At 41.1% G+C, this 24576-nt stretch overlaps 1 protein-coding gene and 1 pseudogene across 6 annotated transcripts in view; one reads left to right on the top strand and one right to left on the bottom strand.

Annotated features, from left to right (window-relative positions):
- LOC144587246 (uncharacterized) overlaps positions 1 to 24576 on the bottom strand; it is a 139694-nt pseudogene that overhangs the window by 73934 nt on the left and 41184 nt on the right. The gene's annotated exons all lie outside the window — the stretch shown is intronic.
- Positions 1 to 24576, top strand: part of LOC144587268 (uncharacterized) — a 91791-nt gene that overhangs the window by 52964 nt on the left and 14251 nt on the right. Inside the window, exon 1 of one of the 5 annotated variants that reach the window (XM_078387319.1) lies at positions 1592 to 2217. The exons of the other annotated variants lie outside the window; for them this stretch is intronic. The gene's annotated coding sequence lies outside the window, so the exon portion shown is untranslated. Of the gene's footprint in view, positions 1 to 1591; positions 2218 to 24576 lie in introns of those variants that run through there. 5 annotated transcript variants of the gene reach the window in all.

Below are 24576 nucleotides of genomic sequence, written 5' to 3'. Positions count from 1 at the left end.
TTTCCTTGGCTGGATTACTGTAACACCCTCAATGCGGGGCTGCTGATGGAAAGGGTCAGGGAACATCAGCGGTTTCACAAGGCAGCAGCCGGATAGCTGACAGCTCCCTTGGTGAACCATCAGTTTCTGAGGACAATGCAAAGGGCCGGTTCTCACCCACAAAGCCCTGAGTGGCCTGGTGCCAAGCTTTTTCCAAGAGTGTCTCTTCCATTATGAGCTGATTTGGGTGTTTACGTTTGTGACGTTTACCATGTAACCCCTGCTTGTTTCCCCAAACAAAGGGCTCACACTATGTCTTCCCACCAGCAGATAACAATTGGGACGTTCCCCCTTTTTCTCACTGCCACCAGTGGATTTCCTTTATCCACAATATATAAAGACTTTATTCAGACACTTGTCGGGTTGCTGCCAACAGAAGTGATTTAATTGAAATGTATTAACTTTAATTCTAATCACAGATGTTATTTATTCAATGCATAATATATAATCATTCAAATATATATCTTGCCACCTTTACCACCTGCTCTATCTATTTCTATTGACCAGCTTATCTCTATTATTATTCCTTCTCACTATCTCCCTGACTATCTCGCAATCTCTCTCTCCTTCTTTCTCTACTTCTCTCTCTGCAATTCTATCTCTCCTTCTCATCTCTTCTGCCAAACCTTCTTATATCTACTGACTCCGCCCCTCCACTCCTCTCATAGGCTCATGCAAATGAGAACCAGCCTGTGAGTGACAGGAGTGACGCGAGGCAACCGTCACATACCTCTCACCTTGGAAAAGTTTGTTTCATGGGGGAAACCTTATAGTTTACCCTTATGAACAACGAACTTTGCAGGGAACAATTCATCCAAACCATCATTACAATAATATGTTAACTATTAACTCATATACCATATGTTACTTTTTAACACAATATACAGTGGTGCCTCGCATAACAATATTAATTGGTTCCAAAAAAACCATCGCTATTGGAAAACATCGTTATGCGAAACGCGTTTTCCCATAGAGATGGAACGGATTACCGTCCTTAAGCGAAAAAACCCATTGGAAACATCGTTAAGTGATACAATGTTTCCCCCATTGGAATGCATTGAAGCCTATTCAATGCATTTCAATGGTTTTGCGAAGTCAATTTTTGCAAATTTAAGTGTGTCATAAAAGGGTCAAAAACTGTTTTAAATGCTTGGAATAGTTAGTGCACCTTCTAAAACGGGTGCAAACTTAATTTGGCTTTGATCTGACTTTTTGTTAATTTTTTGTGAATTTTTTTCTCCCCCACCAACTTTTGACAGCTGTCAAAATTTGACAGCTTCATGCATTCCTATGGGGGAGAAAAAATTCACAAAAAATTAACAAAAAGTCAGCAAGTGTTTTAAATGCTTGGGTTCGTTAGAGCACCTTCTAAATCGTGTGCAAACTAAGTTTGGCTTTGTTCTGAGTCTTTGTCAATTTTTTGTGAATTGTTTTCTCCCCCATAGGAAATAATGGAGCTGTCAAGTTTTGACAGCTGCATTATTTACTATGGGGGAGAAAAAAATTCACCAAAAACTAACGAAAAGTCAGATCAAAGCCAAATTAAGTTTGCACCCGTTTTAGAAGGTGCTCTAACGAATCCAAGCATTTAAAACAGTTTTTGAACCTTTTAAGACACTTTTTAAATTGAAAAAAGGAACATCGTTAAGTGAAGCAGGGGACCTAAAATGCATTCGCTATGCGAAGCATGGTCCCAAACTTCGCTATGCGAAAATCGCCCATAGGAAACATCATTAAACGATGCACATTATTTTTTAAAAAACCATCGTTTAGCAAAAACATCATTAAACGAGGCACTCGTTAAGCGAGGCACCACTGTATTGTGTTAAGAAGTTTCGCCTGATTCAGCCTAAATCTGGCTTTCTGTACAGTTCAGCCCATTTTTGCATCCCTTTTGCACCCCTTTTTTGTAGGAGAGCCTTTGAAGTCTTTGAAGAGTGTGATCATATGTTTCCAGCCCTCTGATCATCCTGGTTACCCTCCTCTGAAACTGGTCCAATTTGTCAGTACTTGTCTTGAAGTGTGGTGTTCAGAAATAAACACAGAACTCAAGAGGAGGCCTAACCAATGCTGAATGGAGAGGAACTAGCACCTTCTGGGATTTGGAGAATAAACTTCTTTTAATGCCTAAAATAGTGTTTCTCCTGCCAACCTAGCAGTTCGAAAGCCTGTAAAAATGTGAGTAGATACACCACAGTGGGAAGGTAGATACACCACAGTTCAAAAGCATCAATTCTTCAGCGGTCAGCCTTCTTTATGGTCCAGCTCTCACTTCCATACATTGCTACTGGAAAAACCACAGCTTTGACTATGCAGACCTTTGTCAGCAAGTTGATGTCTCTGCTTTTTAAGATGCTGTCTAGGTTTGTCATCGCTTTCCTCCCAAGAAGCAGGCGTCTTTTAATTTTGTAGCTGCTGTCACCATCTGCAGTGATCATGGAGCCCAAGAAAGTAAAATATGTCACTGCCTCCGTATCTTCCCCTTCTTTTTTTGTAATTTTTTATTAATACAACATAAACCTACTACCACACAAAAAAACACAATAAGAACAATTTTAAAAAATACAAAACAATAAGATATAATTACACATGTGCCCCCATCACCTTCAGGACTAGCATTAAACTTCATTCAATCCATTTTCACTCCAAAATGTCATTGTTTCTTCCCTCGGTGTATACCCCTTACCTCTCTGAAATGCATATTCCAAAAATACATTCCATATTTTCTTAAAATCATTATTTTTCAATTGGCCTTATTACAATTAAATCCTTATTTTCTTTCAACAATTGATTTTTCTTAATCACGTTCAGTAAAGCCATGAATGGAGACATTTGAATGTTCAATCCAATTATTTCAGATATTTCTTTAAAAATTAAATTCCATTCTTTCTTATTTCACATAACCACCACATGTGTAAGTACGTCCCCTTCTATTTTTTACACCTCCAACAGAATGTTGACACACTTTTATCCATTATATTCATTTTAAACAGCGTTAAATACCACCTCCATATTACTTTGCAACAATTTTCTTTTATCCTTACTGACATGTTCTTCATAATTCTCTGATCCATATTTTATCCCATTCCTCACCTATTTCTTCTTTATCCAAATCATTTTGCCATTGCGTTTTTAATCCTTGTGTACCCTGTTCAGCTTGCATTAATAATTTATATATTTGGCTTACACTTCCTTTTCTTTCTGTCTTTTCCTCTACTTTTAATTTTTTTCTATAATCTCTTCAAATTTTGTCATTTTTCTACCTTTCCCTTATTTAGTGTTCCATTCCCTTGTCCACCTTTCTAATTGAATTATATTTAACCATGAAATCCCCTCTCCTCCTAACACCTTTTTTATATCTTCTTTATCTCTTATCTTCTCTGCCCAATCTTTTAATTTTCTTATCTATTTACTTTTTAATATATTCTTGAAATTTTTTAGATTTTCAGGAAAATTCCTTAATTCTACCACCTGAGATAACAGGTGGTAGAATTCTATTCACCTCTGAGGAAGCAGGTGTCTTTTAAGTTTGTAGCTGCTCTCATCATCTGCAGTGATCATGAAGCCCAAGAATGTAAAATATGTCACTGCCTCCGTATTTTCCCCTTCTGTTTGCCAGGAGGCGATGGGACCAGTGGCCATGATCTTGGGGGTTTTTTTATGTTGAGCTCCAGACCATTTTTTGTGCTTGCCTCTTTCACCCTCATTAAGAGGTTCTTTAATTTCTCTTCACTTTCTGCCATCAGAGTGGCATCATATGCATATCTGAGGTTGTTGGTGTTTCTTCCGGCAATCTTAATTTTGTCATGGGATTCATCCAGTCCAGCTTTTCGCATGATGTATTCTGCATATAAGTTAAATAAGGAGGGCGACAATATATTGCTTTGTTCTACTCCTTTCCAAATTTTGAACCATCAGTTTTTCTATATCCAGTTCTAACTGTTGCTTCCTGTCCCACATATAGATTCCTCAGGAGATAGCTAAAGTGGTCAGAGACTCCCATTTCTTTAAGAACTTGCCATAGTTTGCTGTGTCTGGAGCTCTCTGGCATTCTCCATAATCCGGCACATGTTAGCAATTTGGTCCCTAGTTCCTCTGTCCCTTCGAAATCCAGCTTGTACTTCTGGGAGTTCCCGGTCCACATACAGCTAAAGCCTACTTTATAGGATTTTGAGCATAACCTTGCTAGTGTGTGGAATGAGTGCAACTGTATGGTAGTTGGAGGATTCTTTGGCAGTGCCCTTTTTTGAGATTGGGATGTGGACTGATTTTTCCTGGCATATTGAGTGTAGTACCTTAACAGCATCATCTTCTAAGATTTTAAATAGTTCAACTGGAATGCCATTATAGCGGGTACCCCAGTCAGCACCTGTCCGTCACCAGGGAACCTTGGCTGGAGAGCCAATGAGAAGGACGGAAGGCGGGAGCAGGAGATAAGGGGAGGTTCCAAAAGGAGGAGTGTGGAGGACAGAGAGATTAGATTAGAGTTCTGTGTGGAGCTTTGGTGGAGTGTGAGATGGATAGGAGGAGTGTGAGAGTGGAGGAGTGTGAGACAGTGAGAGTAGAGTGAGAGGACAAACATAATGATTGAGATCAGAGGTTCAAAGGGGATTGATTGAGGTAGATTCAAATCAGAGATTGGGAAGTATAGTGAAGTAATAGAAGGAGTTAAATATATACTTGTTTATCTATGTGATTTGCTTCCTGTGATTGACATTGTTATTTTCAACCAATCATTAACCCCACCCTGATAAATAAACTTAATGTGTTTGTTAAATGGTGTGTCCTGGAATTGATTGATGTTTAAAAGAATATAAAGGTCTCAGAGACAGAGTTGTGTCACAGCCATCACCTCCACTGGCCATGTTGTTAGCCATGCTTTCTAAGGCCCACTTGACTTCGCTGTCCAGGATGTCTGGCTCAGTGTCAGCAACCACACTATCTAGGTTGTTCAGGACATCCAAATCTTCCTGGTATAATTCCTGTGTGTATTCTTGCCACCTCTCCTTGATGTCTTCTGCTTCTGTAAGGTCCCTATCATTTTTATCCTTTATCATGTCCATCTTTGAACAAAAGTTTCTTTTAATATCTCCAATTTTCTTGAACAGATCTCTGGTTTATCCCTTTCTCTTATTTTCCTATATTTCTTTGCACTGTCCATTTAAGAAGGCCCTCTTGTCTCTCCTTGCTATTCTTTGGAAGTCTGTGCTCAGTTTTCTGTAACTTCCCCTATCCCCCTTGCATTTTTCCCCTTCTGTTCTCTGCTATTTTAGGCCTTGTTGGACAGCCACTTTGCATTCTTGCATTTCCTTTTCTTTGGTATGATTTTTGTTCAACAACATACAGACCTTTATTGGCTTTAAAAGGAAGATTAAGTAAGGTACAGTAAATTTTAACCCAGAAATAAAACTGTGCAATATAATAAGTCCTGTAAAACCAGATTAAAATGGGGGGGGTGTTAATACAAACATGGTCTATGCTTGGGAGATAATCTGAATAGCAGATTGTAGAAAGTAAGCCACATGAGTAGTAACATACTTGTTTTCCCCGTGGACTAAAAATCAAACGTTGGCACTATTAGAAAGATCTTGAAAGTCATGGAGCAGTGGCTCAAGAAATCTAGCTCGGGAACTGTTATAGAAAGGACAGTCCAAGAGAACATGATGAACTGTTTCAATAGCTCCCAGGCTGCAAGGGCATCGTCTATGGATGTATGGGGTTCCACGGAATCTTCCAAATAGAACGGCCGAGGGGAGTGCATTGAATCTGGCCAGCATAAAAGCTCTTCTTAGGTGAGGATCAGTCAGGTGAGAGAAATAAGAAGCTAGAAGCCAAGAATTCTGGGATAGACCCAGATGACTAGGAGAACAGGTTTTCCGAGCTGCCTTGGTCAGATGTTGCAGTTGGACATCTAGTAGTCTACAATTGATTGAATGGAATATTGCCAAGGCAGAGGACAGATATAAAGCATCCAGGGAAATTCCTAGGGAAATGATTTTCTTCTGGATCACAGTCAACCATTTAGATGCATGATGATCCATCAGCATCGAAAAGGTGAGGGAGTTCTGATCAGAGTTGAATAAAAGGCGAAGCCAGAACTTAAAGGTTGAGAACCAGGCACGGGTTTCTAGCAGTAATGATCCGGTTTCCGTGCATATTGCAGCATAGGGGACACAATTTGGTAGTCCGAGTATTTTCCTCAAGAAAAGGGATTGTAAGCCTTCGGTGGTATGGTCGAAGGCGTCGATCCATATAGGGGCACTGTGTAAGAGCTGGGGGCTGGATTTCGCGTTAAAAGCTCTTAGAACCATAGGGACATATCGGTTATCTTTTCAATTAAAAAAAGGGCAATGGCCAAGGCACTAGTTCTTGCCAGTGATATAGCACATTTATGATGGGTTGCCCAGCTACCGTTATATATATAATCCCTAGATATTTCACAGTTTGGACCTGCTCAATGGAGTTTCCCTGTATTGACCATGATAATTGTTTCCAAGATTTAGAGAAAACTAAGATCTTTGTTTTCTCATAGTTCACGGTTAAGTCGTGGCTTGTCGTAATAAACGCCTCAGTCCAATTTGTGAGCATGACAGTAGGACTGCGTCATCCGCATATAATTGGAACGTGGCGGTGGGCAAGTTTAGGGGCATGTCCATTGATTGAATGTAGAGCTGGGGCTAAATAGTTTAAAAATATATTCGCGAAGGCTTTCACGGCCGGGATCTAATGGTTGTTGTGGGTTTTTCGGGCTTCTTGGCCATGTTCTGAAAGTGGTTCTTCCTAACATTTCGCCAGTCTCTGTGGCCGGCATCTTCAGAGGACAGCAAACGAGCCCGAAAAACCCACAACAACCAGTTTAAAATAGGTTAAAAAGTGTTGTGGCAAGAATACATCCCTGTTTCACACCCTTCCTAATTGGAATTTCCAGGGTTAAATTCCCCTGAAGATTGTACCTACCTTGGCAGCTGGTGCGTGTGTATAGGTTTTTAATCAAGGAGAGCAGTCTAGGGTCCATGTTCATCTTGGCTAGCTTAACCCAAAGCAACTCTCTCGAGATTGAATCAAATGCCGCCTTGAGATCTAAGAAGGCAAACAAAGAGTTTGTTTCCTGATTTCCCACTGTATTTAAAGGCTAAATGTGTTAATACAACACAGTGGTCGAGGATGGTCTTGCCATGACAAAACCCTATTTGTTCTGGGAAATGAAGGATTGCCTTTTTTGTATATAGGAATAACGATGGTGTTGGTCCATGTCTTGGGCATTATTCCGGTGCTATTTATCGTGGTAAACAGGGCAGCTAGAGGAGGAGCCCACCAATCTGGATGGAACTTCAGTAGTTCTGGGGTGACTGCATCCGGGCCAGGGGCCTTTTTGGATTTAAGTTGCAAAATCGAGGTGATAATGTCCTCAGGAGATACTGGTGGCCACTCAGGGTATTCACCGATATCAGATTCATGGTCAGTGGAGAGAATTGCCCTGTCGCTACTAAAAAGCTTTATAAAGTATGAGAACCAGATCTGAGGAGGAATTGTTATTGGTTGATGAGGTATCCCCTGTAGATCCCTGGAGATTAAAGCCCAAAATTTCCCGCTATTGTTGGACCTGGAAGCTTCAATCAAGCGCTCCCATTGGGTCCTGGTGAGCTGGAGCTTCTTAGCCTTGACCATATCTGACAACTGGTGTTTGAAGACAAAGTAATCTTTTAATAGGCCGGGCTTATTTTGGCTTCTATAACAATGGAAAATGGAGCGTAGGGTGGACTTCAAGCGAAGATATTCTTTGTTGTCCCAAGGGTTGTTTGGAATTGCTTTTGGGAACCACGGGTGAAGAGGGGTTGAAGGGGGAAATAAGATTAATAACAAGATTATCATAAGAGAGGATGACTTCTTTGGGGTTCAAAGTAAATGTAAGGGTAAAACATACATTCTCAAGTGCTTGCTCAGTGGTTATTAGTTGGGTTTTCATAGCAAGATTGCGTGACCAGTTTAATCTGGGAATGGACCCAGCAGGCATATGTACTATTTCGCGGACTGAGTTATCATCGGGGGATGATGGATTATCAGATATAAAAACCATGGGGAAGTGGTCACTCTCAGAACGATTATCAATATAAAAGTGCTTTAAATTATCTTTAAAGGATGAGGGAATTAAAATGTAATCTAAAACACTGCAGCCTCGGGTTGATGCGAAAGTAATTTCCCCTGGGGAGTCCCCAACAGAGGAGCCATTTAGCACTAGTTTGTTGAATTAGATACAGAACTTAGTAAATTGGATGCCGGCCTGGTTGATCTGAGCATCTTTAGAGATCCTGCCAGACCTAAAAAACCAGGGGAGAGGAACATTAGGGTCTAGATTCAAGGCTTCCAAGAGGTCCCAGTTGTCTTTGCCAATTCTAGCATCGAAGTCTCCAAGTAGAATAATGTCTGTCGTGGGGAAGAGATGTTCAAGATGCTCAAGGTATGTAGTCAGACACTCCCAAAGGAGGCATAGCGAGGCTTTGTCAGGAGAAGGGGGAAGGTAAACGTTAATGACAATAAACACAAAACTATGACTAAAACAAAAAGCATGGGCAAGGGGATTACAACTAATAGGGAGAGGCCTGCTTGGAACCGGCCACGTGTATTACTTTTGAATCTGGGCAGGGAGTGTAAGCAGCCCCGTATCTCCAAAGAGATTTATGGGGGTGCAGGAAATCGGGACGAGTAAGAAAACCAGACAAACTTCTAACTGCTGAGCAGAGCCAATTGAACTCAGCCAAGTTCTGTCTAAATTTTCTTCCTCAGAGGCCAATCTCCTTATTAAGAAAGCAACACAGACATAACCATGAGATATACTCAGAATGATTTGGCTCTGAAAGTTTGGTAGCAAACCCACGTGGCCAATTAGACATTCAGCTGGTCTGTTCAAGAAACAAAGCTTCTACATAGAAATCAATCATTACTGTTTTTTTTTATTAAAAAGAATTACTTTAGAAAAGGTTTCAGTTGATAGTAAATTAAGTCAGTAGGTACATTTTCATTCAAGACTAACGGAACACACCACACCCCCACTCCAGCTAAAAAAATAAAGAAATGAAACTATGCTAACTAACAAAAAGCATAAATCATCCATCTCACGTGTCTTGGGTCTTCAAAGGCTGATGCTAGATGAAAACCAGTCCATTATGGGAAAAGCACGTGTCTACCCCTTTCTCAGGCAAACTCCATCTCTCTTCTCACTTTCTCCTCACTCTTCTTCTTCCCAGAATGCCTCCTGGGTCTTGTTGTTCCGCCTAACTTTCTCAGGGAGCTTCAGTTGTTATCATTCTTTGTGGCAGAATTATTTTGACTACGAAACTCTCTGCTCTCCACTCAGCTTAGCAACGAGATAACCAGAGATCGAAGCTTCTCTGAAACAGCATATAAAACTTTCCTACTACAGAACAGACTTTAAATCAAAATGGATGCTATTGGGACAATCTTAGTACTACATATCCCATTCTAATACACATAAAAACACAAATCATCACATGCCCCCCCTGATTATCGTTAAAATTCAGAGCAGTTAATCTGATCTAATTTTAAGAAATCAAGTAAAAGTAACTAAAAAGCAATTCAAAGTAATTAACTGGTTACATCTCAAAATTCAACTACAGAATAACTATTACAATACTGAAACATAGCACACTGTTGAATACATTGTTTCAACGTTCAGGTTCATAAGAATCTTCACAGTACATTCTAGAAAGACCATCTGCCACTACATTCAATTTTCCAGGAATGTGTTGAACTTCAAAATCAAAATCTTGCAATGCTAGACTCCATCTCAACAATTTTTGGTTGTGAGATTTCATCTTCTGTAACCAAACTAAAGCTCTGTGATCTGTTTGGAGTGTAAACTTACGACCCCATAGGTAAGGTCGAAGTAGATTGAGAGACCAAAATATAGAAAGAGCTTCTTTTTCAGGTACTGCGTAACTTCTCTCTCTATCCAAGAGTTTTCTAGAGAAGTATGAGATAGGGTAAAGGTTCCCATCTTCTCCTTGCTGTAACAAAACAGCTCCCAGTCCTAATTCAGAAGCATCAGTTTGTAAAATGAATGGTTTGTCAAAATCAGGGGATTTCAGTATAGGTGCATCCATAATCTTAGCTTTTAAAGCTTCAAAGGCACCTTGACACTCTGGTGTCCACTTTACCTTGACAGGCTGTCTCTTCCTAGTGAGCTCTGTCAGAGGTGAAGCCAAATGACTGAAATCAGGAATGAATTTTCTGTAGTAGCCAACTAGGCCCAAAAACGAGCGTACCTGTTTCTTAGTTTTAGGAATAGGCCAATCATTAATAGATTGTACTTTAGCTTGCAAAGTCTGAATTTCTCCTTGCCCAATCAAATGACCTAAGTACATGACTTTTCCTTGCATCCACTGACACTTGCTGGCTTTGACTGTCAGTCCTGCTTGCTGAAGTCTGGACAGAACAGTTTCAATGTGAGACATGTGAGAATCAAAATCAGAACTGAAAATGGCAACATCATCAAGATAAGCACTTGCAAAAGGTAAACCTTGTAAAAGTTTGTCTATCATCCTTTGAAATGACGCACCTGCATTCTTCAAACCAAATGGCAATCTGCGGAAACGGAAAGTTCCCACGTGCGTGATGAAAGCGGTCTTATCTCGTGAATCTTCAGCCAAATCTAACTGCCAATAAGCATTCTTTAGATCGAGAATGCTGATAAACTTAGCCTTTGAAAGATGTTCAATTAAATCATCCATTCTAGGCAATGGGTATGGATCTGGAACAGTAACACTGTTTAACTTTCTGTAATCAACACAAAATCTTACTTCCTCGAGAATTTCACCCAAAGCGTTACGTTTTGGCACCAGAACCACCGGGGAAGCCCAAGGGGAGAATGACGGTTCAATCACCCCCAAAGATAACATCTTTTGTATCTCTTGTTCAATTTGGATAGCATGATTACCAATTGCTCTATATGGGCTAGACCGTATGGGCTGGGCGTTGTTCTCAGTAGTTATCACATGACTGATCAATTTGGTGTAACCTGGTTTATCTGAAAACACATCTTGGTATTGTTCTAAAATTTGAAACAACCTTTCTTTCTGATCAACGGTACCTGTTAAAACAAGATTATCAGACCATGTACCTGCATCTTGCAATTCAGATAACATATCAATAGGTTCATTTGCAGCATGAAAATATTCAGCATGACATTGGAAAATCATTGCAGATCTATCTTTGTACAGTTTCAAACTATTGACATGGTAAAGAACAGGTTTCTTATTAGAATCCAACATTTTGACAAGATAATTGACATTTCCCAGTTTTTGAACAATTTCACCTGGACCTTCCCAGACAACTTCTAGCTTAGAAGGTCTGAGTGGGTTCAGAACAAGTACCAAATCACCCACAGAAAATTCCCTGTGTCTGGATCTCTTGTCATGGAAGAACTTCTGACTTGCTTGAGCGTCCAACAAATTGTCTCTGGCTAACTCCTGGACAGCCAAGAGTTTCTCTTGAAGTTTTCTAACAAAATCAGCAACTGGCACAGTACTACTTTTAACCACACCTTCCCAATTGGATTTCAGGAAGTCCAATGGTCCTTGTAGATTTCTTCCAAACACCACCTCACTTGGAGAAAAGCCACCTAGTGAAGAATGAGCTGAGCTACGGTAAGCAAACAAAGCAAAAGGCAAAAGCTCATCCCAAATGTTTCCATATTCTTGGGTCAAAGTTTTAATCATCCTAAGCAAAGTTTGTTGACCTCTTTCCACCATACCATGAGATTGAGGATGATGGGCCGTGGAAAAACTGATGGTTATTCCACTTATCTCGCAGATCTTACGCATAAGTTCACTTGTAAAGGCTCCTGCTTGATCACAAATTATTTTGGATGGTACTCCAATACGTGAGCACAAGTCCACGATGATTCTAGCTATGGTGGTAGCTGTCAGGTTGCTAATAGCGTAAGCCTCGATCCACCTACTGGCAGAACAGATGAAAGAAATGATGTATTTCTTCTTAGATTTAGTAGGAACAAAAGGTCCTAGCACATCCATTTGCAAACACTGGAACACTTGGTCAGGAATTTCCATAATCTGCATTTCGGCCTTTACCTTGTCAGTTTGATGGCCTGTGCGTTGGCAATAGTCACAAGAACTGACATAGTCCTTTACAGTTTTTGAAATACCAGGCCAGTAAAAATGTTGAGAAATCCTCTTTAGGGTTTTTTGTATTCCCTGGTGCCCACTACTCGGATGGTCATGAGCCATTTCTAGTATTCTCAGTCTATATTCAGTAGGCACGACTAACTGTTGAACAGGTTGGGCATCCAAGTTGGATTTGGGGAAATATTCTCTGTACAAAAGTCCATTTTCTCCCCACAGGAAACTAACTTGCTGATGCGCAGGGCGTTCAGCATAGTTCTCTGCTTGTGACCTCAAAGAAGCTAGAGAGGGATCATTAAGTTGCTTCAGTCTAAAGTCCTCTGATCCCTTAGGTATCACCTCCTCCATTTTAGTTTCTGTTGTAGCTGCATTATCAGGTTCGGTCACAAGAGGCTGCTGTTGGGTAAGGTCTCCATCTGAGCTATCCTCAGTGGATTCCTGCTCCCGTTCAAGATTATGCATCTCTCTACTTTGAGAACGCGTAACTACCAACATTGAAGTTGCATTTTGACTCTGCATGTGATCCAAAAAAGCAAGATCATTTCCAAGAAGAAAATCAGGTTTTCCCTCATGGGTTAAAATATGTTTTGCCCCTGACCAGCTCTTATACGAAATTTTGACATAAGCTAAAGGAATGAAACGCTGATCAGTCTCTACAGATCCATAAGTTTTTACTGGACACCTCAGGTTGTTCAAGATTAAGGTGGGGTCTAGAAAACGTTTGCTTATCGAAGAAATGTCGGCACCCGAGTCACGAAAAGCACTTAAAGCCATATCACCTCCAGGTGTGTGAAGAAAAACCACCTCAGAAAATGTGCGGGTTGCCCAGTCCCTTTGCGCAGTTGGTACTATGCAATCAGGATCCATAACAGAAAACCTCTCTCCTGATGCAGTCTCTTTTACAATTTCTGAGGAAATTGAAGCAATTTGTAAGTCCAAAACTCTAGGCACATATTGGTTTACTGCTGCCTGCATTCCACTGGCTTGCGAAGGGGTTACAGTTAGGTTAACTCCTTCCTGACTCTGTGAAGGCACAATGCTTGACTGGTGAGGCACAGAAACTGCATTACTGGCAGCTGGCACTTGCTGAGTTCCTGCTGGCACAGAACTTACATACGCCATCTTGGGTGTGCCTGCTTTAGATCTGCGTGGAGCTGGCACAGGTGTTTTCCTAGCTGGCTCCTTAACTTGGCTAGCTGGCACATTCAACTTTGGGCAATCTCGTCGCAGATGAGAGCCACCACATTCAAAACATTTAAGAGACGTTTTACTCTGGCTAGGAGCTAGACTCCTGCGTTGCTCAAATGAACTTTGCCTGGGCTCTTGAGGAAAAGACTTTCTAAATTCAGGCTGACTCTGTCTCTTAGGCGCTACTGGTGCAGTTTTTGCCCTAACAGGTAGGTCATCATGGTAGTAAGGTAGATTGCTTCTATCAACACTGGCTATTGAGTCCTCAGACTCCTCTTTTTCCTTCAGCTTATTAACCAAACGCTCCACCTCTGCCTCTCTGTACTGCTTCAATAACTCATCATCAATGTTCTGATTATGAATAGATTGAGTGTGACAAGCAACAAAATCTGCAAACATCATTGTTAACTTATCCACTTGTGATAGACTCTTGTTAGGATCAGGGCCCTCAGCACCGGCTGCTGCTGCTGCTGCTGCTGCTGCTCCTGCTGTCCCATCAGAAATGCCTCTGCCTGGCACTCCCCTCCCTACTGGAGTGCTGGCACCCGCCATTTCCTCTGCCTGATCCATCTGTTGCAACTTAGTCCAAGTCTGATCTGAATCAGATCTAAGTAGATCCTGGACGTCCTGTGCTGGGAGTTTAGCCATTATATTTCCCTTTTGTAATTCCCTTCTCAGTTGTGAAGAATCATAAGTAATCCTTTGCTTAGCTCCACTTGGAGTCAAGACGTCGTGCTCAACAGCCTCCAAAAGCTCTTGATGCAAGGGCTTCACATCTTTACTAACCAAAGGCAGCCTAGCAGATGCACCACCAATCTTAACTTTTCTCTGTGTCACAAACTGCTCTTCAGGCAACTCCAAAAACCTCTCTCTGCCCATGTAGCCGAAACTGTAGGGCGAGAGCAAAGCCATAAAACACTCTGGCAGGAACAGCCCTAAACTGGAGCTTCAGAAGGGCGACCGTTTACTTGCATGAAAATGCCCACTCATTAAACAGCCCAATTAAACATAAGCGTTGTTTCTTATCAGACCTCACTGCAGCTAAGTCTTTCCGTAAGATCCTTAGCTGGAAAGAGAAAAGCAATTTGGCTAATTTACAGCCTGTCAGCATGCACGCACTCCCTCAGCCAAGGCTTCCGGAAGAATGCCTGCAGCTTCACTTACAAAGCAAGCACCATAAATCCATAAATCACACTAAAGCACGTGTTCCGTCCGACCGCTGCCAACCATGTAAGCAGCCCCGTATCTCCAAAGAGATTTATGGGGGTGCAGGAAATCGGGACGAGTAAGAAAACCAGACAAACTTCTAACTGCTGAGCAGAGCCAATTGAACTCAGCCAAGTTCTGTCTAAATTTTCTTCCTCAGAGGCCAATCTCCTTATTAAGAAAGCAACACAGACATAACCATGAGATATACTCAGAATGATTTGGCTCTGAAAGTTTGGTAGCAAACCCACGTGGCCAATTAGACATTCAGCTGGTCTGTTCAAGAAACAAAGCTTCTACATAGAAATCAATCATTACTGTTTTTTTTTTATTAAAAAGAATTACTTTAGAAAAGGTTTCAGTTGATAGTAAATTAAGTCAGTAGGTACATTTTCATTCAAGACTAACGGAACACACCACACCCCCACTCCAGCTAAAAAAATAAAGAAATGAAACTATGCTAACTAACAAAAAGCATAAATCATCCATCTCACGTGTCTTGGGTCTTCAAAGGCTGATGCTAGATGAAAACCAGTCCATTATGGGAAAAGCACGTGTCTACCCCTTTCTCAGGCAAACTCCATCTCTCTTCTCACTTTCTCCTCACTCTTCTTCTTCCCAGAATGCCTCCTGGGTCTTGTTGTTCCGCCTAACTTTCTCAGGGAGCTTCAGTTGTTATCATTCTTTGTGGCAGAATTATTTTGACTACGAAACTCTCTGCTCTCCACTCAGCTTAGCAACGAGATAACCAGAGATCGAAGCTTCTCTGAAACAGCATATAAAACTTTCCTACTACAGAACAGACTTTAAATCAAAATGGATGCTATTGGGACAATCTTAGTACTACATATCCCATTCTAATACACATAAAAACACAAATCATCACATGCCCCCCCTGATTATCGTTAAAATTCAGAGCAGTTAATCTGATCTAATTTTAAGAAATCAAGTAAAAGTAACTAAAAAGCAATTCAAAGTAATTAACTGGTTACATCTCAAAATTCAACTACAGAATAACTATTACAATACTGAAACATAGCACACTGTTGAATACATTGTTTCAACGTTCAGGTTCATAAGAATCTTCACAGTACATTCTAGAAAGACCATCTGCCACTACATTCAATTTTCCAGGAATGTGTTGAACTTCAAAATCAAAATCTTGCAATGCTAGACTCCATCTCAACAATTTTTGGTTGTGAGATTTCATCTTCTGTAACCAAACTAAAGCTCTGTGATCTGTTTGGAGTGTAAACTTACGACCCCATAGGTAAGGTCGAAGTAGATTGAGAGACCAAAATATAGAAAGAGCTTCTTTTTCAGGTACTGCGTAACTTCTCTCTCTATCCAAGAGTTTTCTAGAGAAGTATGAGATAGGGTAAAGGTTCCCATCTTCTCCTTGCTGTAACAAAACAGCTCCCAGTCCTAATTCAGAAGCATCAGTTTGTAAAATGAATGGTTTGTCAAAATCAGGGGATTTCAGTATAGGTGCATCCATAATCTTAGCTTTTAAAGCTTCAAAGGCACCTTGACACTCTGGTGTCCACTTTACCTTGACAGGCTGTCTCTTCCTAGTGAGCTCTGTCAGAGGTGAAGCCAAATGACTGAAATCAGGAATGAATTTTCTGTAGTAGCCAACTAGGCCCAAAAACGAGCGTACCTGTTTCTTAGTTTTAGGAATAGGCCAATCATTAATAGATTGTACTTTAGCTTGCAAAGTCTGAATTTCTCCTTGCCCAATCAAATGACCTAAGTACATGACTTTTCCTTGCATCCACTGACACTTGCTGGCTTTGACTGTCAGTCCTGCTTGCTGAAGTCTGGACAGAACAGTTTCAATGTGAGACATGTGAGAATCAAAATCAGAACTGAAAATGGCAACATCATCAAGATAAGCACTTGCAAAAGGTAAACCTTGTAAAAGTTTGTCTATCATCCTTTGAAATGACGCACCTGCATTCTTCAAACCAAATGGCAATCTGCGGAAACGGAAAGTTCCCACGTGCGTGATGAAAGCGGTCTTATCTCGTGAATCTTCAGCCAAATCTAACTGCCAATAAGCATTCTTTAGATCGAGAATGCTGATAAACTTAGCCTTTGAAAGATGTTCAATTAAATCATCCATTCTAGGCAATGGGTATGGATCTGGAACAGTAACACTGTTTAACTTTCTGTAATCAACACAAAATCTTACTTCCTCGAGAATTTCACCCAAAGCGTTACGTTTTGGCACCAGAACCACCGGGGAAGCCCAAGGGGAGAATGACGGTTCAATCACCCCCAAAGATAACATCTTTTGTATCTCTTGTTCAATTTGGATAGCATGATTACCAATTGCTCTATATGGGCTAGACCGTATGGGCTGGGCGTTGTTCTCAGTAGTTATCACATGACTGATCAATTTGGTGTAACCTGGTTTATCTGAAAACACATCTTGGTATTGTTCTAAAATTTGAAACAACCTTTCTTTCTGATCAACGGTACCTGTTAAAACAAGATTATCAGACCATGTACCTGCATCTTGCAATTCAGATAACATATCAATAGGTTCATTTGCAGCATGAAAATATTCAGCATGACATTGGAAAATCATTGCAGATCTATCTTTGTACAGTTTCAAACTATTGACATGGTAAAGAACAGGTTTCTTATTAGAATCCAACATTTTGACAAGATAATTGACATTTCCCAGTTTTTGAACAATTTCACCTGGACCTTCCCAGACAACTTCTAGCTTAGAAGGTCTGAGTGGGTTCAGAACAAGTACCAAATCACCCACAGAAAATTCCCTGTGTCTGGATCTCTTGTCATGGAAGAACTTCTGACTTGCTTGAGCGTCCAACAAATTGTCTCTGGCTAACTCCTGGACAGCCAAGAGTTTCTCTTGAAGTTTTCTAACAAAATCAGCAACTGGCACAGTACTACTTTTAACCACACCTTCCCAATTGGATTTCAGGAAGTCCAATGGTCCTTGTAGATTTCTTCCAAACACCACCTCACTTGGAGAAAAGCCACCTAGTGAAGAATGAGCTGAGCTACGGTAAGCAAACAAAGCAAAAGGCAAAAGCTCATCCCAAATGTTTCCATATTCTTGGGTCAAAGTTTTAATCATCCTAAGCAAAGTTTGTTGACCTCTTTCCACCATACCATGAGATTGAGGATGATGGGCCGTGGAAAAACTGATGGTTATTCCACTTATCTCGCAGATCTTACGCATAAGTTCACTTGTAAAGGCTCCTGCTTGATCACAAATTATTTTGGATGGTACTCCAATACGTGAGCACAAGTCCACGATGATTCTAGCTATGGTGGTAGCTGTCAGGTTGCTAATAGCGTAAGCCTCGATCCACCTACTGGCAGAACAGATGAAAGAAATGATGTATTTCTTCTTAGATTTAGTAGGAACAAAAGGTCCTAGCACATCCATTTGCAAACACTGGAACACTTGGTCAGGAATTTCCATAATCTGCATTTCGGCCTTTACCTTGTCAGTTTGATGGCCTGTGCGTTGGCAATAGTCACAAGAACTGACATAGTCCTTTACAGTTTTTGAAATACCAGGCCAGTAAAAATGTTGAGAAATCCTCTTTAGGGTTTTTTGTATTCCCTGGTGCCCACTACTCGGATGGTCATGAGCCATTTCTAGTATTCTCAGTCTATATTCAGTAGGCACGACTAACTGTTGAACAGGTTGGGCATCCAAGTTGGATTTGGGGAAATATTCTCTGTACAAAAGTCCATTTTCTCCCCACAGGAAACTAACTTGCTGATGCGCAGGGCGTTCAGCATAGTTCTCTGCTTGTGACCTCAAAGAAGCTAGAGAGGGATCATTAAGTTGCTTCAGTCTAAAGTCCTCTGATCCCTTAGGTATCACCTCCTCCATTTTAGTTTCTGTTGTAGCTGCATTATCAGGTTCGGTCACAAGAGGCTGCTGTTGGGTAAGGTCTCCATCTGAGCTATCCTCAGTGGATTCCTGCTCCCGTTCAAGATTATGCATCTCTCTACTTTGAGAACGCGTAACTACCAACATTGAAGTTGCATTTTGACTCTGCATGTGATCCAAAAAAGCAAGATCATTTCCAAGAAGAAAATCAGGTTTTCCCTCATGGGTTAAAATATGTTTTGCCCCTGACCAGCTCTTATACGAAATTTTGACATAAGCTAAAGGAATGAAACGCTGATCAGTCTCTACAGATCCATAAGTTTTTACTGGACACCTCAGGTTGTTCAAGATTAAGGTGGGGTCTAGAAAACGTTTGCTTATCGAAGAAATGTCGGCACCCGAGTCACGAAAAGCACTTAAAGCCATATCACCTCCAGGTGTGTGAAGAAAAACCACCTCAGAAAATGTGCGGGTTGCCCAGTCCCTTTGCGCAGTTGGTACTATGCAATCAGGATCCATAACAGAAAACCTCTCTCCTGATGCAGTCTCTTTTACAATTTCTGAGGAAATTGAAGCAATTTGTAAGTCCAAAACTCTAGGCACATATTGGTTTACTGCTGCCTGCATTCCACTGGCTTGCGAAGGGGTTACAGTTAGGTTAACTCCTTCCTGACTCTGTGAAGGCACAATGCTTGACTGGTGAGGCACAGAAACTGCATTACTGGCAGCTGGCACTTGCTGAGTTCCTGCTGGCACAGAACTTACATACGCCATCTTGGGTGTGCCTGCTTTAGATCTGCGTGGAGCTGGCACAGGTGTTTTCCTAGCTGGCTCCTTAACTTGGCTAGCTGGCACATTCAACTTTGGGCAATCTCGTCGCAGATGAGAGCCACCACATTCAAAACATTTAAGAGACGTTTTACTCTGGCTAGGAGCTAGACTCCTGCGTTGCTCAAATGAACTTTGCCTGGGCTCTTGAGGAAAAGACTTTCTAAATTCAGGCTGACTCTGTCTCTTAGGCGCTACTGGTGCAGTTTTTGCCCTAACAGGTAGGTCATCATGGTAGTAAGGTAGATTGCTTCTATCAACACTGGCTATTGAGTCCTCAGACTCCTCTTTTTCCTTCAGCTTATTAACCAAACGCTCCACCTCTGCCTCTCTGTACTGCTTCAATAACTCATCATCAATGTTCTGATTATGAATAGATTGAGTGTGACAAGCAACAAAATCTGCAAACATCATTGTTAACTTATCCACTTGTGATAGACTCTTGTTAGGATCAGGGCCCTCAGCACCGGCTGCTGCTGCTGCTGCTGCTCCTGCTGTCCCATCAGAAATGCCTCTGCCTGGCACTCCCCTCCCTACTGGAGTGCTGGCACCCGCCATTTCCTCTGCCTGATCCATCTGTTGCAACTTAGTCCAAGTCTGATCTGAATCAGATCTAAGTAGATCCTGGACGTCCTGTGCTGGGAGTTTAGCCATTATATTTCCCTTTTGTAATTCCCTTCTCAGTTGTGAAGAATCATAAGTAATCCTTTGCTTAGCTCCACTTGGAGTCAAGACGTCGTGCTCAACAGCCTCCAAAAGCTCTTGATGCAAGGGCTTCACATCTTTACTAACCAAAGGCAGCCTAGCAGATGCACCACCAATCTTAACTTTTCTCTGTGTCACAAACTGCTCTTCAGGCAACTCCAAAAACCTCTCTCTGCCCATGTAGCCGAAACTGTAGGGCGAGAGCAAAGCCATAAAACACTCTGGCAGGAACAGCCCTAAACTGGAGCTTCAGAAGGGCGACCGTTTACTTGCATGAAAATGCCCACTCATTAAACAGCCCAATTAAACATAAGCGTTGTTTCTTATCAGACCTCACTGCAGCTAAGTCTTTCCGTAAGATCCTTAGCTGGAAAGAGAAAAGCAATTTGGCTAATTTACAGCCTGTCAGCATGCACGCACTCCCTCAGCCAAGGCTTCCGGAAGAATGCCTGCAGCTTCACTTACAAAGCAAGCACCATAAATCCATAAATCACACTAAAGCACGTGTTCCGTCCGACCGCTGCCAACCATGTAAGCAGCCCCGTATCTCCAAAGAGATTTATGGGGGTGCAGGAAATCGGGACGAGTAAGAAAACCAGACAAACTTCTAACTGCTGAGCAGAGCCAATTGAACTCAGCCAAGTTCTGTCTAAATTTTCTTCCTCAGAGGCCAATCTCCTTATTAAGAAAGCAACACAGACATAACCATGAGATATACTCAGAATGATTTGGCTCTGAAAGTTTGGTAGCAAACCCACGTGGCCAATTAGACATTCAGCTGGTCTGTTCAAGAAACAAAGCTTCTACATAGAAATCAATCATTACTGTTTTTTTTTTATTAAAAAGAATTACTTTAGAAAAGGTTTCAGTTGATAGTAAATTAAGTCAGTAGGTACATTTTCATTCAAGACTAACGGAACACACCACACCCCCACTCCAGCTAAAAAAATAAAGAAATGAAACTATGCTAACTAACAAAAAGCATAAATCATCCATCTCACGTGTCTTGGGTCTTCAAAGGCTGATGCTAGATGAAAACCAGTCCATTATGGGAAAAGCACGTGTCTACCCCTTTCTCAGGCAAACTCCATCTCTCTTCTCACTTTCTCCTCACTCTTCTTCTTCCCAGAATGCCTCCTGGGTCTTGTTGTTCCGCCTAACTTTCTCAGGGAGCTTCAGTTGTTATCATTCTTTGTGGCAGAATTATTTTGACTACGAAACTCTCTGCTCTCCACTCAGCTTAGCAACGAGATAACCAGAGATCGAAGCTTCTCTGAAACAGCATATAAAACTTTCCTACTACAGAACAGACTTTAAATCAAAATGGATGCTATTGGGACAATCTTAGTACTACATATCCCATTCTAATACACATAAAAACACAAATCATCACATGCCCCCCCTGATTATCGTTAAAATTCAGAGCAGTTAATCTGATCTAATTTTAAGAAATCAAGTAAAAGTAACTAAAAAGCAATTCAAAGTAATTAACTGGTTACATCTCAAAATTCAACTACAGAATAACTATTACAATACTGAAACATAGCACACTGTTGAATACATTGTTTCAACGTTCAGGTTCATAAGAATCTTCACAGTACATTCTAGAAAGACCATCTGCCACTACATTCAATTTTCCAGGAATGTGTTGAACTTCAAAATCAAAATCTTGCAATGCTAGACTCCATCTCAACAATTTTTGGTTGTGAGATTTCATCTTCTGTAACCAAACTAAAGCTCTGTGATCTGTTTGGAGTGTAAACTTACGACCCCATAGGTAAGGTCGAAGTAGATTGAGAGACCAAAATATAGAAAGAGCTTCTTTTTCAGGTACTGCGTAACTTCTCTCTCTATCCAAGAGTTTTCTAGAGAAGTATGAGATAGGGTAAAGGTTCCCATCTTCTCCTTGCTGTAACAAAACAGCTCCCAGTCCTAATTCAGAAGCATCAGTTTGTAAAATGAATGGTTTGTCAAAATCAGGGGATTTCAGTATAGGTGCATCCATAATCTTAGCTTTTAAAGCTTCAAAGGCACCTTGACACTCTGGTGTCCACTTTACCTTGACAGGCTGTCTCTTCCTAGTGAGCTCTGTCAGAGGTGAAGCCAAATGACTGAAATCAGGAATGAATTTTCTGTAGTAGCCAACTAGGCCCAAAAACGAGCGTACCTGTTTCTTAGTTTTAGGAATAGGCCAATCATTAATAGATTGTACTTTAGCTTGCAAAGTCTGAATTTCTCCTTGCCCAATCAAATGACCTAAGTACATGACTTTTCCTTGCATCCACTGACACTTGCTGGCTTTGACTGTCAGTCCTGCTTGCTGAAGTCTGGACAGAACAGTTTCAATGTGAGACATGTGAGAATCAAAATCAGAACTGAAAATGGCAACATCATCAAGATAAGCACTTGCAAAAGGTAAACCTTGTAAAAGTTTGTCTATCATCCTTTGAAATGACGCACCTGCATTCTTCAAACCAAATGGCAATCTGCGGAAACGGAAAGTTCCCACGTGCGTGATGAAAGCGGTCTTATCTCGTGAATCTTCAGCCAAATCTAACTGCCAATAAGCATTCTTTAGATCGAGAATGCTGATAAACTTAGCCTTTGAAAGATGTTCAATTAAATCATCCATTCTAGGCAATGGGTATGGATCTGGAACAGTAACACTGTTTAACTTTCTGTAATCAACACAAAATCTTACTTCCTCGAGAATTTCACCCAAAGCGTTACGTTTTGGCACCAGAACCACCGGGGAAGCCCAAGGGGAGAATGACGGTTCAATCACCCCCAAAGATAACATCTTTTGTATCTCTTGTTCAATTTGGATAGCATGATTACCAATTGCTCTATATGGGCTAGACCGTATGGGCTGGGCGTTGTTCTCAGTAGTTATCACATGACTGATCAATTTGGTGTAACCTGGTTTATCTGAAAACACATCTTGGTATTGTTCTAAAATTTGAAACAACCTTTCTTTCTGATCAACGGTACCTGTTAAAACAAGATTATCAGACCATGTACCTGCATCTTGCAATTCAGATAACATATCAATAGGTTCATTTGCAGCATGAAAATATTCAGCATGACATTGGAAAATCATTGCAGATCTATCTTTGTACAGTTTCAAACTATTGACATGGTAAAGAACAGGTTTCTTATTAGAATCCAACATTTTGACAAGATAATTGACATTTCCCAGTTTTTGAACAATTTCACCTGGACCTTCCCAGACAACTTCTAGCTTAGAAGGTCTGAGTGGGTTCAGAACAAGTACCAAATCACCCACAGAAAATTCCCTGTGTCTGGATCTCTTGTCATGGAAGAACTTCTGACTTGCTTGAGCGTCCAACAAATTGTCTCTGGCTAACTCCTGGACAGCCAAGAGTTTCTCTTGAAGTTTTCTAACAAAATCAGCAACTGGCACAGTACTACTTTTAACCACACCTTCCCAATTGGATTTCAGGAAGTCCAATGGTCCTTGTAGATTTCTTCCAAACACCACCTCACTTGGAGAAAAGCCACCTAGTGAAGAATGAGCTGAGCTACGGTAAGCAAACAAAGCAAAAGGCAAAAGCTCATCCCAAATGTTTCCATATTCTTGGGTCAAAGTTTTAATCATCCTAAGCAAAGTTTGTTGACCTCTTTCCACCATACCATGAGATTGAGGATGATGGGCCGTGGAAAAACTGATGGTTATTCCACTTATCTCGCAGATCTTACGCATAAGTTCACTTGTAAAGGCTCCTGCTTGATCACAAATTATTTTGGATGGTACTCCAATACGTGAGCACAAGTCCACGATGATTCTAGCTATGGTGGTAGCTGTCAGGTTGCTAATAGCGTAAGCCTCGATCCACCTACTGGCAGAACAGATGAAAGAAATGATGTATTTCTTCTTAGATTTAGTAGGAACAAAAGGTCCTAGCACATCCATTTGCAAACACTGGAACACTTGGTCAGGAATTTCCATAATCTGCATTTCGGCCTTTACCTTGTCAGTTTGATGGCCTGTGCGTTGGCAATAGTCACAAGAACTGACATAGTCCTTTACAGTTTTTGAAATACCAGGCCAGTAAAAATGTTGAGAAATCCTCTTTAGGGTTTTTTGTATTCCCTGGTGCCCACTACTCGGATGGTCATGAGCCATTTCTAGTATTCTCAGTCTATATTCAGTAGGCACGACTAACTGTTGAACAGGTTGGGCATCCAAGTTGGATTTGGGGAAATATTCTCTGTACAAAAGTCCATTTTCTCCCCACAGGAAACTAACTTGCTGATGCGCAGGGCGTTCAGCATAGTTCTCTGCTTGTGACCTCAAAGAAGCTAGAGAGGGATCATTAAGTTGCTTCAGTCTAAAGTCCTCTGATCCCTTAGGTATCACCTCCTCCATTTTAGTTTCTGTTGTAGCTGCATTATCAGGTTCGGTCACAAGAGGCTGCTGTTGGGTAAGGTCTCCATCTGAGCTATCCTCAGTGGATTCCTGCTCCCGTTCAAGATTATGCATCTCTCTACTTTGAGAACGCGTAACTACCAACATTGAAGTTGCATTTTGACTCTGCATGTGATCCA

Source organism: Pogona vitticeps, chromosome 2 (assembly GCF_051106095.1).
Source record: "Pogona vitticeps strain Pit_001003342236 chromosome 2, PviZW2.1, whole genome shotgun sequence".
In the NCBI taxonomy this organism is placed as follows: domain Eukaryota; kingdom Metazoa; phylum Chordata; class Lepidosauria; order Squamata; family Agamidae; genus Pogona; species Pogona vitticeps.
Note: the sequence above shows the minus strand (reverse complement) of the source record. Positions and strands in the feature narration are given on the sequence as shown.